We start from the raw sequence: 21501 nt of genomic DNA on the forward strand, positions 1-21501 counted from the left end.
CTATTGACTTCTTTCCTCGTTGGGAGGGAACAAAGAGTCAAGCTGGGGGAGTTTCTATCTCCATCCCGTCCTGTGCTATGTGGGGTCCCTCAAGGGTCGGCGCTTAGCCCGACCCTATTTAACATCTATGTAACCCCTCTAGCCAGACTAATAAGAACGTTCGGGATGGAGGTAGTCTCTTATGCAGATGACACCCAAATACTCGTCTCTCTCTCCCATTCAGATGTGCAAACCGCCTCCAAGTTTAGATCCTGTATGGAGGCGGTCGGTCACTGGATGATCCAGAACTCCCTTAAACTGAATGGGGAGAAGACTGAGGTGATGGTGTTTGGAGGGAAAGAAAACATCTGGTCAGCCAATTGGTGGCCTGACTCGTTGGGAATCTGTCCTTCCCCCACTACATCTGCTAAGAATCTCGGGGTGCTGATAGACCCTGCTCTTGATATGAACAAACAGGTGAGTAGGACCATCTCCACCTGTTGGGGTCTGATTCACACTCTTCGAAGGATTAGGAAATACCTTTCCTTGCAGGCCAGAAAGCAAATTGCTGTCGCACTTATTGGCTCACGTTTGGACTACTGTAATGCGTTGTATGCGGGGCTAAATAGGAGCCTCCTGCAACGCTTGAAGGTAGTTCAAAATGCCACAGCCAGATTTGTTCTGGATATCCCCAGACGCTCTTCGGCCATGGAGGCTAGGAAAACGCTGCACTGGTTACCGGTGGAACTCCAAATTCGGTTTAAGATCTTATGTATGACATACAGAGCCTTTGCCAAGAATAATGATTCAGGAGTCGGATCCATCATCTCCCATTACATTCCTGGAAGGAACTTGCGTTCCGCCGGGAAATTGCTTCTTATAGCTCCCCGTATTCGAAGAGCTAAATGGGGTGGCAGGGCCTTTTCCACTCTGGCCCCCAAATGGTGGAATGATCTTCCTCTTGACCTCAGATCTTTGCCCTCCCTGCAGAAGTTCCGTAGCGCGCTTAAAACTTGCCTCTTTCGGCAGGCCTATATGTAAGGATGTTTGTTTCAATTACTGATCTTATTCTTAGGCGCCTTGATACCTTCGGGTCATTGTTTTGCGCGATATAAATTTTTATCAAATCAAATCAAATCAAATCATTCAGTGTTCCTTTGGACTTGCAAGATGAATTTGGATTCTGTAATTAATTAATCAAGACTCAATTTTAATTGTGAGCCGTGCTGACCACAGTGTTGGCCAGAGGCAGCAGTCAGCAAGGGCACAGTCACGCGGCGTTGAGTTGAGCTGCACAGTGGCATCAGAAGCATTCAGTGTGTGCGGAGCCTGCGATGATGCGTGGTCCGGGCGGGCCGCACTGGTAGCAATGCCTTTTGTCTAATTCATTCTGCCTTAATAAGACTACGTGGCAATGACTTGTGATGCAGTGAGTTAGTGGCGTATACACAAAAGGCTATTGAAAAACGTTTTTCATTTGCCAAAAGGGTGGAGAGGATTCTAGGTCAGAGTAATACCTCCCTATATAATCAATGTCACTACTTGTTAAGTTGATTCCAGGGTATGGAATCGTTGAGACCCGTTTCATGGGTTTTCAACCGATAGACCCATCGCTGCTCCCTTTCTAAGAGTTTTCTTTGTTGATTGCCTGTGTTTTTAATTTTCTCAAGTACAGTCCATTTTAATTCTGTATCCTTATGATTCTTTTTGTTGTAGTGTGCTGTTAGTTTAGTAGCTGTAATCGCTCTTCGTATGGTGCTCCTATGTTCGCTAATGCGGACTTTAACCTTTCGACTAGTCATCCAGATATATATCAATCCGCATGGGCATTTTATCATGTAAATGACCGATTCGGAATTGCAATTGGTGTGTGACCTTTGCTCCCATGGTGATTGTAAGCCTAGGTCTAGGGTCTTAGTGTGTTCTGTGAATGGGCATGCCACACATGAGCCGCAAGGGTAATGTCCCATGACAGGGGATGTACCCCAGAGTGTCGTCTGATTCACACTTCTAGGTGTAAAAGTGTTAGTGTGTACTAGGGCATCTTTTAAACTGCAGTTCTTTCTGAATGAAAACATAGGTTTTTCAAAAGCTAATCTGTTTGATGTTAATGCGGACCATTTCTTGTTTATTATTTTTTTCAATTCATTTGATGATGAGTTGTACGTGGTTACACAAATCAACTGGTCCGGCTGATTTCTCGCATGTGTTTCCAAAAGAGCCTCTCGTGGAGTGTTTCGTGCTCTTTTGTTAGCCCTGTCCACGATCTTAGTCGGGTACTTCTTCTGTTTAAGTTTGCTTGTCAAAATTGCTGCTTCTTTTTTGTAAGTTTGAAGGTTGGAACAATTTCTGCGGATTCTCAGAAACTGACCTACTGGAAGGTTTTCTCTTAAGGAACGTGGATGAGCGCTGTCAAATCTTAATAGACTGTTCCTATCAGTTGGTTTGGTATACAAGGAACTTTCAAGAGTCCCATCTTTTGCTGTAAACGTAACGTCCAGAAAGGAAATTCTCTCCTTCTGCATATTCATTGTAAATTGGAGGTGGGGGTTCAGGGAGTCAATCCACGTTTTGAACTTGTTGAGGCTCGTTAGGTCACCCTTCCAGATCATAAAGACATCGTCTATGTATCTGTACCATTTGTGGATATTCTCACTAAATGGATTGTGTGTCCACATATGTTGATCTTCGAAACCGCTAACATACAGACATGCCAGACTAGGGGCGAATGTGCTGCCCATTGAAGTTCCGTGTACTTGTAAATACATTTGATCCTCAAAAGTAAAGAAGTTTTCAGTCAGGGCTAGATGTATAAGGGTGATCACCCATTCAATCGGAGCTGCCCATTCCCAATCCTCTTGTACCAGAATCTCTTGGACTGCTCTAATGCTTTCTGTCTGAGGTATGTTTGTATATAGAGCTTCCACGTCCAAACATACCAGAAAATTTTCCATAGGGTTATATTCCACCTGTGTAAGAAGGTTAAAGAGATGCTTAGTATCTTGGACGTAAGACTTGATCTTCTTCACCAAGGGACGTAGGAACCAGTCTGTGTATTTAGACAATGGCTCCAAAATGGAGCCAATACCGGAGACAAGGGGTCTACCCGGGGGAGGAGTCTTTCCCTTGTGTATCTTGGGAATGGTATAAAACAATGGAGTTCTGGGATCTTCCTGATTCAAAAAAGCATGCTCCTTCTTAGTGATCCACTCTTGAGTGAGAGCATCTGTTGTAAGTGCCAAGATAGTTGTTTTTATACGTTGTGTTGGATCCCTGTTAATCTTTTTGTAATATCTGGTATCCGCCAGTAGATTCAAACACGCCGTTCTGTATGCGTTAGTGCTTTGAATAACGGTAGCTCCACCCTTGTCTGCCGGTTTTATGACTATATCCGACCTGGTTTGAAGGGTTGTCAACGCCTTACGTTCTTTGTTACTTAGGTTGTTAAACCCATTCCTCTTGGGTTGTAGTGACTCAACCTCCTTAGTTACTGCCTCTTCAAACGCCAGTACTTCTGGGGGCATCATATTGGTAGGGGGAAAAAAGGTAGACTTCAGTCTTAGATCGGTGTAGGTACCATTTTCCGTGGGTCTCTCTTTATCCAAAAAGAAGGTTTTCAACCGTATCTTTCTGAAAAACTCGCCCAGTTCACAGCGGAGCCGGAATTTGTCCAAGTAAGTAGTTGGGACGAATCCCAATCCCTTGTTCAAGACACTTTGTTCGTCTGTGGTTAGGGTAACGTCAGTAAGGTTAACCACTAGTCCCTCGTCTTGCTCGTGCTGGGCTGCTGGTCCCTGGTGTTGCTCCTTGTGTTCATTGTGCTCCTGTCTTCTTCCCACTGGATTCTTTTGTTGCCTCTTCTTCCACGTCTCCCTCGTCTTCCGCCCTGACCTAAAAAATGTTGGTTAAAGTCAGGCTGGAAGTATGGGCCTGTTGGAAACTGAGGGGGTCCATGATACTGAACTGGGCCAAAAGGACCCGGCCAGGGATACATCTGTTGATGTCCATATCTTTGATTATAATTTCCTCTGCGTGGTCTCCTTGCTTTCCCTCGCCAGCTTTTGCTTGATCCATCACTCGACCAGTCATCGTATTCAGAGTCAGATGATGCTGTCTGCTCACTCCGTCCTGATCCTGAGTCAGAAGGTTCCTGACTTTTGTAGTCGTCTTTGATATATGGGTAGACCTTCTCGTGGCTGAACTTTTTCAGGTCTTTTGTAATTTGTTGATCTTATTCTGCATAAGGTAGTCCTTATGTTCGTTCACTTCTTTATTAACCTCTTCAAGTTTCTTTTTATAAAGGGTTAGTTTAATTTCCGTCAGCAGTGAGTCCTCACTTATTTTAATTTTTATCAGTAAGGCCTCTGAAAGACGTTTGGCTGTATTTATTATTAGAATCAGCCAATCTCGTGAACATCTCCAGGCGATTAAGGACCATTCCTTCTTGAATTGTGGATCATCAAGAAATTAGTGGCACCTGAAGCAACCAGCATGTGCGCACCCTGCAATGATGCGTGGTCGGGGCGGGCTGCTCTGGTAGAAATGTCTTTTGTCTAATGAATTCTGCCTTAATAAGGCTACGTGGTGGTGACTTGTGGTGCGCTGAGTTAGTGGCACCTCTGGTGCTCAGCGTGTACGCAGCGTGCGATGATGCGTGGTCTGTATGGGACACACTGGGAGCAATGTGTCTTGCCTACTGGACTGTGTCATCTGCAATTGCGACTCCATCTGAATTGTGAGCCCTGCTGTCTGCAGTGTAGATCGAAGGCAGTAGTGTGTACAGATGTAACTCTGCAGTGCTGTGCCGCTGTGTTCGCAGGGGGCCTGTGTCGAGGAGGCCCGCGGTCATGCTGGCAGCCACGTGGCAGGGTGAGGGACAAAAGGCTAACTGCTGAAATGCGTCGTTCCTTTTGAACATAAAAACTCAGTGCAAAGCCACTTGGTGTGCCGTTTATTTTTTGATTTCTAATATTGGATGAATATTGATCTTTGAATATATATATATATATATATATATATATATATATATATATATATATATATATATATATATTCACTGAAAAAACCATAGGTTTCACACACGTTATAGTTAGCTGGACATTTCTCTCATCAGTGATGTCATGAGTGATGTCACTGACCATGTCATGAGTGATGTAATATGTGACGTCATCAGCAGTGGATTGCGGGTGCGCGAGTTATAGTTAGCTGAACTAACTATAACTGGAGAATTTCAATGGTTTTTTACGAGAGAAATGTCCAGCTAACTATAACGTGTATGAAACCTATGGTTTTTTCAGTGAATTTGCAAGGTTTTTTAAATGCTAATTCCTAACTATAACGTGTGTGAAACCTATGTTTTTTTCAGTGAATTTGCAAGGTTTTTTAAAAGCTAATTTCTAAATATAACGTGTGTGAAACCTATGTTTTTTTTCTGTGTTTTTGCATGCTTTTTTGAATTCTAATTCCTAACTATAATGTGTGTGAAACCTATGGTTTTTTCATTGAATTTGTTTGTTTTTTTACATCATTTGTTTTCTTTTTCTTTTTTCCTTTAAACTCTATTCTACCTATATATATATTCATGGTTTTAATGCATTCTTCAATTTCTAAAGATTCACCTTTTTTAAATAAATGGTTAGATATAGTTGTATAACATAGTTAATATCTTCAACAAACCTTTATCTTTTTTTTTTGTTTTTTTTTTTATTTTTTTACTGTGCGCGTACGGTAAGCTTACCGTAAGCGCACGCTTCGCTTTATGTACGGTGAGCGTACGTAATATTTATACTCCGTGTGCGCATGCTTACGCAATTTGTGTACGCATCCGTACTTCCTACGCGACGCGTAAGCGCATGCATCATACACGCACGCGCGCGCGCACATTACGCGGAAGTGTACGAGCGTGCCTGTAATGCGCATGCGCGCGTGCGCGTGTCTTTCATACGCGCATGCGTACTTTTACCGTACGCGCTCGGTAAGCTTAACGTGCGCGTACGGTTGGTCATGTGATCAAGAAACAACACTTTTGATTGGTTTAAACTACTTTCAGTTCCAGAATCTTCCTACACCACACCCATTCCCCTCATTACTGCTTGTGATTCCTTAGGAGAAGGAGCTGAATTGTCTTTGGGATACAATGGCAGAGCAGCAGACCTCTTCTGAGAGTGAGCAGGGCAGCAGCATCATCAGACAGAGAAGGAGGAAACAAAAGAATTCTTTTGTTTGGGAGTATTTCACTTTTCCAGAGGGGCAGAAAAAGGTAAATGCTCCATTAGTCACCTGCTCACTTTGTGAGCGTGTCTTATCTAAAGGTAACCCAAGGAAGAAGTATTCCTTTGGTAATCACACTATGGTGAGACACATTAGGGATGTACATCCCAGGACTTTTGCTCGACATACTGAAGCAAACCCTTCAGTAAGTCACCCGAGCACACCCGCAGAAGCTCAGCCGAGTACATCTTCGGCAGCTCAGCCGAGCACTTCCTCTGCGGTGGGAGCATCACCCTCTTCTGCTCCTCTGGAAACGAACCCTCGATTTCAGAGGGTACAAATGAGGTGCACCAGATGTTATGGTCTAATTGTTCATGGGGAGACCAGTGTTTCCCTAATAAACAATAAGATAGACCACCACATCTGTGGTCCTTGTTAATATTCCCATTCTTTCTTTCCTCTGTCCCTGTATTAACACAACGGCTCTTTTAAGATCCAACCTTACCTCACAACTTTTTTAAAAAAAAATTTAATTATTTTTTTTCATTTTTTTTTTTACCGTGCGCATTCAAAAATAAAAAAAAAATGTATTCACCCTACAAGGTCCTTGAGGGAGTACAACGGAAATGAGAAAAGCAGAGAGAGGAGAAGTGAAAAAAAGGGAGCATGAAACTAAATGTGTGATAAATACAGAAATTTCACACTTACCTGACCAACAAAATAACTTATTTATTAATAAATGGTTTGTTTAAATTGCTAGAAAAAAGGTTTATTTTTTCCTAAATTTTCTTTCTCAATCTGAAAAAAAAGAAAAAAGTATTAATATTTAATAATACATTTTAGAATACAAAAGAAGAATTACAATTCTAATATTTATATCAAAAATCACCACATACATCCCCTCTGAAACTCATATCTCACCTTTAAAATTAGTTAGTTGAGAAAGAAATGTGGCACTCAAACAGCAGATTATCAGAGTCAGAATCTCAGAGCTCTACACCTCTCTCCTCTCACCAGAACCAGTAAATGGCAATGTTTCCTCTCTTTTTTCACACATATACATGTTAATTACAAATCTCAGTGCTTCCCACATTTTTTCAAATGAAATCACACATTTCTATTGGTTGAAAACATCAACCCTTTTCCAAATGAACCCTTCCCCCAACTTGACTTCTGCCTGCTACCATAGCAACAGCTCATGGAACACTGGTGTGAGCAGAGAGGTCAGAAGTTCAGCACACAATGTTTCTATTCCAAAGAGCAAGAGTGCTTCACCTGTCAAACCTAACTGCAAATGCTCCCACCCTGCCATAGCAAACTACTGTGTTCAGGGGGTGGGCACCCCGGGACACTGCAGGAGCCGGCACTGGGGGGTGGCAGTCCCCAGGGCCCTCGAGGGCTCCAGGAGGGGGGCCACGCAGCCCCCTCCCACCTTCTGCAAAGTCCCGGGGTGTGGTGGTCCCCAGGGCTGGGCGGTCCATCACGGACCACCCAATTTACATATATAGAGCCCCGGAGACCCCATCCCCTGGGGCTGGCCCTCTCCGTTGGGGACCGTGGGGGAGTCCCAAATCCCCCCACAGTCCCGCCATCTCCCCGCCTCCTGCGGGAGCCGGCATTGCTTTTCCACACGGGGAGCAGCTAACATGCTGCTCCCCCTGTGGAAAAGCAATCTGCTCTACTATTTGGAAGAGAGAGCAGGTTTCCCTGCTATCTCTTCCAAATAGCAAAGCAGTTTGCTATGACAGGGTGGGAGCCGCGAGGCTCCCACCCTGCCATAGCAAACTACAGTGTCCCATGGGTGGGCACCCCGGGACACTGCAGGAGCCTGCCCTGGAGGGTGGCAGTCCCCAGGGCCCTCGAGGGCTCCAGGAGGGGGGACACGCAGCCCCCCTCCCACCTTCTTCAAAGCCCCGGGGTGTGGTGGTCCCCGGGGCTGGGGGGTCCATCACGGACCCCCCAATTTACATATATAGAGCCCCGGGGAGGTGGCAGTCCCCGGGGCGTGTGGGGGGGTTCAAGCCTCCCCACACATGTTTTTTTTTATTTATAAAAAAATAAGCCCCGGGGGTAGCGGTCCAAGCGGCTGCTGGGGGCATTGTGCCCCCCCCCACAATGTTAATTACATAGAGCCCCCCAAAAATGTTCATATTAATCCCCGGGGGGTGGCGGTCCCCGGGGCTGCGGGGAGCCGTGAGCCCCCGCATACATTAGCAAAAAGCCCCGGGGGGTGGCGGTCCCCAGGGCTGGGGGGCCCCTTTGGGCCCCCCATAACAATTAAAACATTGCCCCCGGGGAATTGGCCCACCCGAGGCTTAATAGCAATGAAGCGTGGGAGCCCGCGCTTCGTTTTAAAAAAACAATTCAGCCGAAATTCGCGCTGGGTGTGCGAATTTCGCCGTTTTTTGTTTTTAAAAAAAATTATTTTTGGGCCCTGGGGGTCCTTGCGAGACCCCCTGAGCAGGCCTAGGGGGTCAGGGTGTTTCTACCCTGCACCCTTTTCGCGTTTTGCACATTTGTTTCTTAGGTTTCTTGTGCCTCGATGGCTGCCAACACTTCCTGATTTGGAATGTTGACAGCCAATTAGAATACAGCTCGTGCACGGCAGGGTGCGCTTAGGGTACGCGGACCCTGCGAGGCCATGGATATGTATGTACTTTCAAATGTCATATTCTCAGGAACTACTGAACGGATTTACACCATTTAAGCAAAAGGCACGAGTCTGAACTAAGGACTACCTCTTTGCCAAATTTGGTGTAATTCCGTTCAGCAGTTCGGGCTGTAGCTGCGGCTAAAGGTCCTATGGGAAATTGCATGGGGAAAACGCGTTTTGGGACCCCCCTTTTTTCTCGGCCCCCGCTTGACGAATCACCATGAAACTTTCAGGATAGGAGCAGACCGGAGCTGTCCAAAAGTTTTGAAAATATATATATAGATAGATATATAAAACACATAATATAAAATTAAACAAAATAACAAATAAAAAAGATTTAAACAAATATAAGAAAAGTATTGATGTCTGGGAATAATAGATATACTATTTAGTCTGTGCAACAGTAGGAAAAAATATTGGACTTCGGAGAGGTATGAGTTGCTATTACCATTCCGGTCTGTGCAACAGTAGGGAAAGAGTTGGACTTCAGAGGGGTAAGTTTTACTATGCCCACTCCAGTCTGTGCATCAGTAGGGAATGCGTTGGACTCTGGAGGGATTCAATTTACTTTTTTCACTACAGTCCATGCAACAGTAGAGAAAGCATTGGACTCTTGAGGGATTAAAATTACTATTCCCACTCCAGTCTGAGTAACATTAGGGAAAGTGTTGGACTTCGAAGGGGTAAGATTTACTATTCCCTCTCCAGTATGTGCAACAGTAGGGATAGCATTGGACTTCCGAGTATTAACATTTACTACTCCCACTCCAGTCTGTGCAACAGTAAAGAAATTAGTGGACTTCAGAGGGGTAAAATGTATTATTCCCACTCCAGTCTATGGAACAGTAGGGAACGTGTTTGACTTTGGAAGGGTTAAATATACTCTTACCACTCCAGTTTGTGCAACAGTAGGGAAAGTCTTGGACTTCGGAGGGGTTAAATTTACTATTCCCACTCCAGTCTATGCAACAGTAGGGAAAGCACTGGACTTCAGAGGGGTAATATTTACTTTTGCCACTCCAGTCCGTACAGCAGTAGGGAAAACATTGGACTTCGGAGGGGTTGAATTTACTATTCCCACTACAGTCTGTGCAAAAGTAGGGAAAGTACTTCACTTCAAACCCTATACCCCTACAAACACAGCAGTTACCACCTAATATAAAACTTAAAAAAATATCAGTATTACACAATATACATAATTATTAATCAATTAATAATAATAATCTATACATTCCCAGGCCTACCAGTAAAGGTAAATATGGGATTGAACCAAACTCCATGGGTGGATGCAAGGGAACATTCACGCTCCACTAATAAAACAGCTCCCTGGGGCAGAGTAATTCAACGTAGCAATTTGCACTGTGTTGCGTAACTCTAGAATAATCAAGCCACTCAAGGCCATGCAAGGTGGCCATGCATGGCTTGATAAATCTAAATTAAGAGTTGTGTTGTGTTACTCTTGCACCCAGTTGCATGGCTCAATGGTGGCAAAACTCTTTGATAAATATGCCCTTATATTTAAAAATATTATCAACAATTATACAAACAATAATAATACATACAATTAACATATGAACTAAAACATAAAGAGAATTAAAAAACTACATTTTTTACAACTATATTATTGAAAATTATATTAACAACAACGATATTCTTGACAATGATGTATTTTACTCACATGAAAAATCGATATTCTTGGCAATATTATTTCTGCTCCATTATATTTTTTAATCACAATATTTTTTTCTGATATTGCTGTAACACAATTTTTAAAACTCAATATTTTGTCCAAATACCCTCTTGTGAAGATGTTCATTGCCCAAAAACTGCTATATCTAGTCGTGAATATCCCTATTACTCTTAATAGATATTTTTTCCAAAAGACGAGAACTCAGTGGATTCAATGGGCATTGTCACTAAGCAGACCCGGGTTAGTTGAAAAACACTGATGCTGCCCTTCCATTCTGGGGTTTGAGGCACTTGATCCTGAGCTGTACTATCAATGAGCACAGGCACACTCCACCTGGTGTTTCCATCCAACTCCTTATCTGCATCATGTTGCTGTAGACCTTAATATTATAGCCATTATACCTGTACAACCATCGCTGGTAACAGGAACCTCCTTCCCGGCATGGAACATCTGTTGACACTACTGGTTGTACAGTTAGAGCTTGGGATAGACTGAGAGAGAGAACTGGTTGCAATATAATATGCTCCCCTGTATTCCTCTTGCCTTGTCACCTGGGACTTCCTGTGACGCAGCAGGGAAAGACCCTAGTCTCTCGAGCTGTGGGAATTTATACAAAAATGGAAGTTTTACAGTGCTTACAGAGTTGTAGGCAGCTGCCTACAACTCAACACCAACAAAACAGAAGTACTCATCATGGGCCCACGCCCCGATGCCTGGAACGACACCTGGTGGCCCCCCTCCCTCGGAAGCTCACCCACCCACACGGACCATGCACACAAACATTGGAATCATCCTAGACTCTGATCTCAAAATGGACCGCCAGATCAACTCCGTCGCATCCTCCTGCTTCAACAACCTTCGCCTCCTACGTAAGACTATCAAATGGGTCCCCCTTGAGCACAGGAAAAACGTCACCCACGCCTTCATCACCAGCAGACCCGACTACGGCAACACACTCTACGTCGGAATAAACAAAAACCTCACCTGCAAGCTACAAAACATCCGCCGCCACAGGACTGATCCTCAACCTACCAAGACACTGCCACATCTCCCAGCACCTGCGCACACTCCACTGGCTCCCCATCAATGCTAGAATCACCTTCAAGATCCTCACCCACGCACACAAAGCACACAAAGCCCTCCACAACACCGGACCAGCATACCTCAACAGCCGACTCAACTTCCACGCACCCTAAAGAACCCTACGATCAGCCCAGTGCTCCTACGCCATGGTTCCCTATGCCAGAAATACCAGATCGGGAAGCCACTCCTTCTTCCTCGCGGCCAGAGCCTGGAAAGCTCTACCGCTCCACCTCAGACAGACCACATCACTCCCCATCTTCATGAGAAACCTCGAAACTTGGCTCTTCGACAGACCCCCTCTTTGATGGACTGGAACCTGCACCTCCCCTCCTCTCCAGCGCCTTGAGAGCCTTACGGGTGAGTAGTCGCACTATACAAACACATGATTGATTGATTGATATTAGAGAGACCATATTGTGCACACCCTAGATAATTTTCATGTCATTGTTTCTGAAGCACAATTTCCCCATGTTTTCATCAGAACCTGATATTTTCAATATTGAAGACATGCTCCTATCTGCTAACTTCAAGAGGCACACTATATCTGCTCTTTCACAATCAGTGCAAAATGAGATACCTACTATTAAGCATCGAACCAGGATCCAATGGATGGAGCTGGTGGAGGGAATCACTGATTAGGTATAGAGGTTTTGCTGCACTTGAACTTCCCTTTCCACCCTGAGGAGTAGGCTTAATATAATCCATTACTCGTTTTGCAAAAGGCTTAATATACTCTCATGAGGTTGTGGAAATATGACCTGAAGATGGATCGGAAATTTGCAAGATGTGGCGCCCCAAAGGCAGACTTCTTGCATCTGGCCTGGTCATGTCTTAATGTTCAGTTATATTGGAATGAGATTATAGCCACTATATCTGCTATGATCGGCCATGTGATGGAGATGAATCCCAAGATTGATTTGCTGACTGGGTTGAGGGGATTCCTGGGACCAAATAGATCCAGCTTGGTCTGTTGTGCCTTTCACATTTTTCTTCTGCCCACCACAGCATACAGCATCGGAAATTGGTCAGCCCACTTAAGCCGATAGCTAGCCTCGCTGTGAGTGATGGAATTCTGTTATTTCATAAGAAGTACATCCATACACAAAGCAGGTCCCTTAATCCTGGATGATGCTAGTGCACTGTCTGCTTTTTGAGAGCATAAACATATTTTTGCTTTTAAGCAATTGTTTTCAAAATTGAGGGTGGCAGCATTTTTCCAAACAATATTTTACAAAAGCAATAACAAAAACAAAAAAAACCAAGAATTGACACGGCCAAAAGGCTAACTGCTAGCGCCAGGGATATTGACTTTGACAATGTTTGTTCGATTTTATAGTGAAGCCCCTATTAACGCTCCTGTCAGCTTTAAATTCCCATCATGAAATGTTTTAGGGAATATTTATGTATTATAGCAATATGCTTCTTCACGTTCTTTGACTCGAAATGCTTAGACAGGAATATGCTGTGAAATACCCTGGCCTCTCAACCACGCTGACTCAAGGCTGCAAAGAATAGTTTACCCGGATTCAATCTGAGTCAAGAAAAAAAACAAAAACAATCCTATTGAGAACCATTAAGGCTGCAACCAATGCTAGATGTAAATATGATGCGCCAAGCACTGGGCAATTATAACGCCTTCATAACGAGCAAGAAAATGCAGTTCCAGGAAAATGTGTCTCCATGCAGAAGTGCTGAATACCAATACAATAAATAAATGCAAGAAACTCCTGGGGCAGTGGCAGCGTGAATGAGCATGGTAAATCTGAAAACAGCAAAGGCACGGTGTGCAAAGTGCAGTTAGAAATGTTCATGCTGCAGCAGCTATCCGTTTATATATATTTTCAAATGAAATGCGTGTGTGAGCACGGCAGTGCATAAGGCGTTACGCTTGAAGAATCCCATGAAGTTCTGATAGGTCGGAACAAATAGAGAAGGGAATGAGATGCCTCTGTCCTCATAATAAAGTATCCCTAAAAGAAGTGCTGAGCTTTTTTTAGGTTTGGCGACATTTTGTTGCCTTGGTATGACATATGTGATTTAGGGGGAAATCATGTATATTAAGCAGTCCCACTCTAAGTGCAGAGAGCATTTTATTGTGTATTGTACACAGCTGTGAGCATAGTGCATTGATTTAATTTAATGCAAATAATGGTTGCCCTCTTCCTTACGATTGGTTCAATTAGTGGAAGGAGTCTTAAGGCACTCTTTCAAGTAAAGTTTAGTCAAGGAAAATGGAGAAGGCAGACAACTAAGGGTGTTGTGACCGCCAGACTTGTGGTGGCGCAGGAGTGTCGGTCCACCATATTGCCGATTATGGCTTACAAAGTCGTATCGGGGATGGAACGCCTGCTGCTCCAGGGAACAGTTGTTCCCTGGAGGGAACAGTTGTTCCCTGGTGGTGGCGCAGGAGAGCCACAATGCAATATGCTGAGCAGGGACTGGAGCAGTCTCAACTAGCATATTTGGAGGTCTTGCACGGCGCCGCAATGAAAAAGCTGGTGGTGCAGGAACAAAGGGGACTCTACAGGCCCCCATGTACCCCACGCCATGGGGATACATTCAAGGGGGGCACATTATTTGCCTCAATTGCAGCACGGCATGGACATCAGTGTCCATGCCCTGCTGGAACGTTTTGGCCATTCTCATTGCAGTGCCTATTTTCAAGGTTTTAGCTAGATTAAGTTTATATCCAGAGATAGCCCCACACTTCTCAGCCTTGATCGAAATTTGGTCAATAGCTAACTTGGGGTCTGTACAAGTATGTAACATCATCAGCATATGCACTTATTTTCATCTCAACCATATTTGAAACAAATGGTTGATTCTGTTGATCAGAGATAAGTAGTTTTAGATAAGGTTTGATTTAAAGGGCAAATAATAGAGGGGATAGCTGACAGCCCTGACACGTACCCCACATATACTAAATGATGAAGAGCTATGCCCATCCAAGATCAACCTAGTCAAAGCGTTTCTATGAAGACACTTGGCACGGAATAGGAAACAATCTTCACCACCATAGGTGGATATAGTTAACCAGAGTAAATGTCACAAGTCCTGATCAAAGGCCTTTTCAGCATCTAGCAGTATCTTGCCCATGCCTTTTCTTGGCAACATCAAACCAGCTACTGCTGAATTCGTATTGCTTGTATTATTCTTTCCTAGAACAAAGCCATGTTGCTGTGGTGAAACTAAACAGTAAACTAAAGGGCACGGATGAGCACCTAGAGGCTTGGTGAAGATTTTTGTATCAGAGTTAATCAGGGAAATAGGGAGGTTTGACCCTCTCTCCTCAGGAGGTTTCTCTTTCTTTAAGAAAACTGTAATATGCGTGGAATTCCAGAGATAGGGATATCCCTACCATTATCAATGCATGCGAAAAAATTCATGAATGGGGGAAGCAGAATTTCCCTAAATGTTATACAGAATTCTGAAGGGATAGCGTCCTCCCCTGCTGCAATCCCTGACGGCAAGGATGCAATTGCTGCCTCGAGTTATTGAATAGTAATATCCCACTCCTGACCCACTGTATGATGTGGGTCAAGACAGGGCAGGCATGCTCCCTGTTTGTATGCATCAATCTCGATCTGTCTAGTTGGTAAAGTGTGGTCATAGAGTTCTCTATAAAATGTCGTAAACTGTTTCATTATAGCTTGTGTACCATAATGAGGGATACTGTCCTTGTCTTTCATGCATTTAACTATATTCTTGTGTTCTTTTTCCACAATTTGATGTGCTAGCACCCACTTGATATTCTCCCCATACTCATATTGAAGTGCTTCATTATTATATTTAGCTGCTGCCCTTTGCTGAAGTCCCTGGCCAATTAAACAGCAAAGCTTCACTAAAACCAAATTCATAGAATTCTCATTCAGACTTCTATCACTAACTGCTTGAGCATTTAATGCTCTGCCTCTTGCATCTTGGTGTAGAGCTTGGAGGCCCTGTCCTTCTTTACCTTGTTTGCTTCTAAAATAAACTGAAACATGGCCCCTCGTATGCAAGCCTTCATTGTGTCCCAGAAAGAAGCAATTGAAGAAAAGCAAAACAGCACCTTCCTTGACAGTGTTAGGTAGCTGCAATATCAGCAAGATTGGGTTATGGCCTGAAGTAATCTTAGCACATACTTCCATATTGGCATATTCAATTAAATGCTGGGCAGCACAAACCATGTATATTCTGGAATATTGCCTCTAAAGTGAGGAGAAAAAAGTGTCACCATCCCTAATGTCCGGACGTGGGTAGGTCCCATGCGTTGGAGCACCAATTCAGTGGTGACTCCCTTCCATCATTGTTGCGGTTGTTCCGGACGTCCAGGCTGAAGCCCCATGTCATCCCTTTAGAGGTTTGCTAGAAGGATGACTTCTCTTGCACTCCCCCCCCCCTTTCTGTTACCGTTTAATCCATGATACAGGGGCGGTTCTCCTTAGGACATCCTGCTGACCGTCTCTTTGACTTCAGAGTAGATTAGGTTCCCCCCCCCCCCCCGGTCCTGATGAAACACCACTTATCCATTAGGAGATTATAGGCGTGAAACATGTTGTCCTTTTAACCACCTTCACCTCTCACCACACACACTAGAGTGCAGCAGGTTTAATTCTCCTTGCCAGCCACGACTCCCCAAGTCAGTTTTTAGCCATAGCATCTGTGCCCAGCGATTAAAGGTTTTTAATGGCACTCATAGCTATTTTTTAACACACTCGCTGCACCCACTCTACTCACCACACGCCTGCCCCACAACCTCATCACATAGGGCCTCCCGGCTTACAATACAGAAGACCTCTGGCAAAGAGTCCACATGCGGGGCCTGTTCGGCATTGCAGCGCCGGCCCAACGAGGAGCTGCCCTATGATGAATTATGCGGTACAAAAGGGGGTGGTGATGGACGGAGCATCAGAACCAATCAAACACTCACACCCAGTCAACAGATCTGGGTTTGATCCATCACCGTTCTTTAGCCCACTCTGCCACCCCAGTTCAGACATGGCCATATGCAAATCAGTCTGACCCTGTGCCTCATGGGAACAGTCCAGCCTGAACTGCCAAGCCATGCCTTCCCTGGACTGGAAACAAGCTTTCTAGGACCGGTTTCTGGCATTTCAGCCGTCTTCAGCCAGGCTTGCTTGAATCCAGTGGCAAAGTGAGCAAGGGACTCGCGTCTGAGCATACCCTGCCAACTTATGGCGAACAAAGCGGTACAAAAGGGGGTGGTGATGGACGGAGCATCAGAACCAATCAAACACTCACACCCAGTCAACAGATCTGGGTTTGATCCATCACCATTCTTTAGCCCACTCTGCCACCCCAGTTCAGACATGGCCATATGCAAATCAGTCTGACCCTGTGCCTCATGGAAACAGTCCAGCCTGAACTGCCAAGCCATGCCTTCCCTGCACCGGAAACAAGCTTCCTAGGACCGGTTTCTGGCATTTCAGCCGTCTTCAGCCAGGCTTGCTTGAATCCAGTGGCAAAGTGAGCAAGGGACTCACGTCTGAGCATACCCTGCCAACTTATGGCGAACAAAGCGGTACAAAAGGGGGTGGTGATGGACGGAGCATCAGAACCAATCAAACACTCACACCCAGTCAACAGATCTGGGTTTGATCCATCACCGTTCTTTAGCCCACTCTGCCACCCCAGTTCAGACATGGCCATATGCAAATCAGTCTGACCCTGTGCCTCATGGGAACAGTCCAGCCTGAACTGCCAAGCCATGCCTTCCCTGGACCGGAAACAAGCTTCCTAGGACCGGTTTCTGGCATTTCAGCCATCTTCAGCCAGGCTTGCTTGAATCCAGTGGCAAAGTGAGCAAGGGACTCACGTCTGAGCATACTCTGCCAACTTATGGCGAACAAAGCGGTACAAAAGGGGGTGGTGATGGACGGAGCATCAGAATCAATCAAACACTCACACCCAGTCAACAGATCTGGGTTTGATCCATCACCTTTCTTTAGCCCACTCTGCCACCCCAGTTCAGACATGGCCATATGCAAATCAGTCTGACCCTGTGCCTCATGATTTAACCCAGATCTCTTGACTGGGGAGAATGTCTGCATTGTCAGCATTCCGTCCATCATTTGTTTGTTGTAACGCTTTTCGCCCTAAGTGGGATGGGTATGCCCAGACGTGGGTCCCGTGCTCACTACGCCACTGGAGTCAAGCTATCCTGGCTGATGACGGCTGATAGCCAGAAACCGGTCCTAGGATGCTTGATTCCGGTCCAGAGAAGACATGGCTTGGCAGTTCGGGCTGGACTGTTCCCATGAGGCACAGGGTCAAGACTGATTTGCATATGGCCATGTCTGAACTGGGGTGGCGTAGTGGGCAAAAGAACGATGGATTTAACCCAGATCTCTTGACTGGGGGAGAATGTCTGCATTGTCAGCATTCCGTCCATCATTTGTTTGTTGTAACGCTTTTCGCCCTAAGTGGGATGGGTATGCCCAGACGTGGGTCCCGTGCTCACTACGCCACTGGAGTCAAGCTATCCTGGCTGATGACGGCTGATAGCCAGAAACCGGTCCTAGGATGCTTGATTCCGGTCCAGGGAAGACATGGCTTGGCAGTTCGGGCTGGACTATTCCCATGAGGCACAGGGTCAAGACTGATTTGCATATGGCCATGTCTGAACTGGGGTGGCGTAGTGGGCAAAAGAACGATGGATTTAACCCAGATCTCTTGACTGGGGGAGAATGTCTGCATTGTCAGCATTCCATCCATCATTTGTTTGTTGTAACGCTTTTCGCCCTAAGTGGGATGGGTATGCCCAGACGTGGGTCCCGTGCTCACTACGCCACTGGAGTCAAGCTATCCTGGCTGATGACGGCTGATAGCCAGAAACCGGTCCTAGGATGCTTGATTCCAGTCCAGGGAAGACATGGCTTGGCAGTTCGGGCTGGACTGTTCCCATGAGGCACAGGGTCAAGACTGATTTGCATATGGCCATGTCTGAACTGGGGTGGCGTAGTGGGCAAAAGAACGATGGATTTAACCCAGATTTCTTGACTGGGGGAGAATGTCTGCATTGTCAGCATTCCGTCCATCATTTGTTTGTTGTAAAGCTTTTCGCCCTAAGTGGGATGGGTATGCCCAGACGTGGGTCCCGTGCTCACTACGCCACTGGAGTCAAGCTATCCTGGCTGATGACGGCTGATAGCCAGAAACCGGTCCTAGGATGCTTGATTCCGGTCCAGGGAAGACATGGCTTGGCGGTTCGGGCTGGACTGTTCCCATGAGGCACAGGGTCAAGACTGATTTGCATATGGCCATGTCTGAACTGGGGTGGCGTAGTGGGCAAAAGAACGATGGATGAATTATGACACCTATCGGGGTGTGTGAGGGCCCTTGCTCTGAGAGGCTGCTGGAGTATTTTTGTTTAATGGAGACTCCTCAGCACGGTCTGCCTTGGCGTTGACTGCATAAGCAGCCGCTGGTGCCTCTTTGTCGTCATCTGTGCTTTGCATGCCCAGGGCGTAGGATTGTATAACTGTGTCTGTGGGAGAAGGGACACCCAGAACTCTACATTCAGCTCCCTTGCTTCCCCCATGTAGAGAGTCTCACAACACTGAACAACATTGTTGCAAACTGAGGCAGTTGAAGAAAAACAATCAGCAGCAGATAGAGTGTAACCTTGTGAGGCAGCCGCCAAGGTAGCAAGAGCTAAAACATTGAAGCTCAGTTTTTGAGGATAAGGCAGCGAGGGAGCAAACTGACTGGCTGAAGCCGATGTGCCACCTTTAGTTGAATCCAGCAACATCCTGGCAACTGGTGAGGTCCCATTAGACAATGTCCCCTGCTCCAGAGCCTCTCAGGATAGTAAACAAACTCCGGTCTCCAATGAGAGTTATTTGGCAATTTGGCATCTAACCTGGGAAGTAGGGCGCCTTTCTATCACCAGCTGGGAGCCACAGCCGCCTGCTCATGTTGCAGCAGCAGTAGTAGAATGAGCCCCCCTATCCTCTTCGGAGCGCCCTCAACTTCATTGTCTCCATGACTGCCCAATAGATGGACGGTGGAAGGCGTATCCTCCAAGGAAAGGTAGGACCGTCCAGGAAGTCCCACGGCAGAGCTGCCACATCAGCCAGCAGTACCTGTATGCCCCTCTTCTCTTCTGTGCAGCTCTCAAAGGCAGACGGCGGGTAGGTGGCTGCGGGTCAGCGAGTCAGCGAGGCATGTGGTGAGAGCGCTCTCACGACGGGAGAAGCACGCCGCCATTTTTCTTTTTTTCCCAAGTTGACTGACCATGAGCTGAACTCCCTCGCGTTAGGTTATCAGATAACTTTGTGGCCCAATCTCAAATTCGTTCTTAGTAGACGGACTGACCCCAGCTATTTCAAGTGGGTTTGCTTCAATATTGTCAATGACATCTTGCGAATCTGAGGAGAAATCTCTGCTAAATACTCTCTTCCATCGTTACACTCATACACACCACACAATCCTAATTTTGCATCTGCTTTTCAGGACCCAGTTGCTAAATCATGCTATAATCTGGGATTGAAGACCATCAGCCAGGTTTTTTACTCTAATGCATTTTGCACATTTTCAACTTTGCAAACACTCTACAATCTTCCACAACAGTCCTTTTTCACATATTTACAGATTCATTACTTTTTTTTAACATAATCAATTATATATGTCGACCAGTAAGGAAGTAGATATTCTCACCTATGTTTTTTCTTCAGCAGGCAATCTCTCAATTACGATTCTGTATAAGATCATGCCTGCTTATAGAGGATGACCAGTGAATCTTGGCAGCTACATGGAGTGCCACGCTTGAACAGACGATTTTACCAGAAGAGATTACTGTTGCTTTAGATATTATTCTCTGATCAGTTTGATCAGTTAATATCAAACTCCAGCAATTTACAACTGCTTGTATATTATACTATACACAGGAAAGAATCTCTAAATGGGTTTTGAGCAACTTTATTAATAATACCTGTTTCCCTAAATGTGGTGCATATATTACAGATATTATTCACATGTTCGCAGGATGTTCATCGTTGAAAGCTCTCTGGTCTGGCATGGTGCCATCTCCTTCTTTGCAAATGGGCCTTGATATACAGATAACAGTTAAGGATATTATACTGGCACACAAGAGCAACATTAGGCCCAGATTATCCACAATAAAATCAACCGCGCTCTCCAAAGCTCGTCTATGTATCACTAGGTCTTGGGTTCGTCCTACAGCCCCTCTGGCATCTGAGCAGTGGGCACTCTTCTCCCAGGCTTTTGACCTCAAATCAGCGGTTCTCAGAGTTAAAGGTATAGAGAGCTGTGCACCGCTCAGCCAGGTTTGGGCTAGCATGTTGAAATATTTTGCTGTGCATTTTAACATTTTCATTTAACATCTCCTCTGTTTTGTAGATGTCATGAAAAGTATAATTGTATGACTATATAAACACAGTATGATTTTGTATTAATATGTGCAACTTAAATAGAAAATGTATTTAAAAAAAGAAAGAAAAATATGCATCACACCAATCGTCATCAGTATTCTGTAAGCTTGCAAATGCCACTCATATGAAAACAGCAACACGAGACAGCAGCACTGTTACTCAGCAACCATGGAAATGCCTCAGAGCCATTGAACTGAAAAAACTGTACTCTTTTTTTACAGTACGCCTAGCAGAATGTGAAGGAGGATCATGATTAGCAGGGTCAGAGAGGACAGGAGTAAGTGGCTGCTGAGATGAGTGGCCAGTCAAGTTCCTTTCTTCGTCAATTATAACTGATGCTTTTGCCCCTAAACCTGATCCCCAGCCATTTATGAGTTATTTACTTTAATATGTTTCTGTCCCACCCCCACAGCCATCATATTTAATGGGTAGATGAGTTGTGCTTCCAAGTGGCCACCAAAACCTCACACCTGAGAGTCCTGTCCTAGCAC

Source organism: Triturus cristatus, chromosome 7 (assembly GCF_964204655.1).
Source record: "Triturus cristatus chromosome 7, aTriCri1.1, whole genome shotgun sequence".
NCBI classification, from domain to species: Eukaryota; Metazoa; Chordata; class Amphibia; order Caudata; family Salamandridae; genus Triturus; species Triturus cristatus.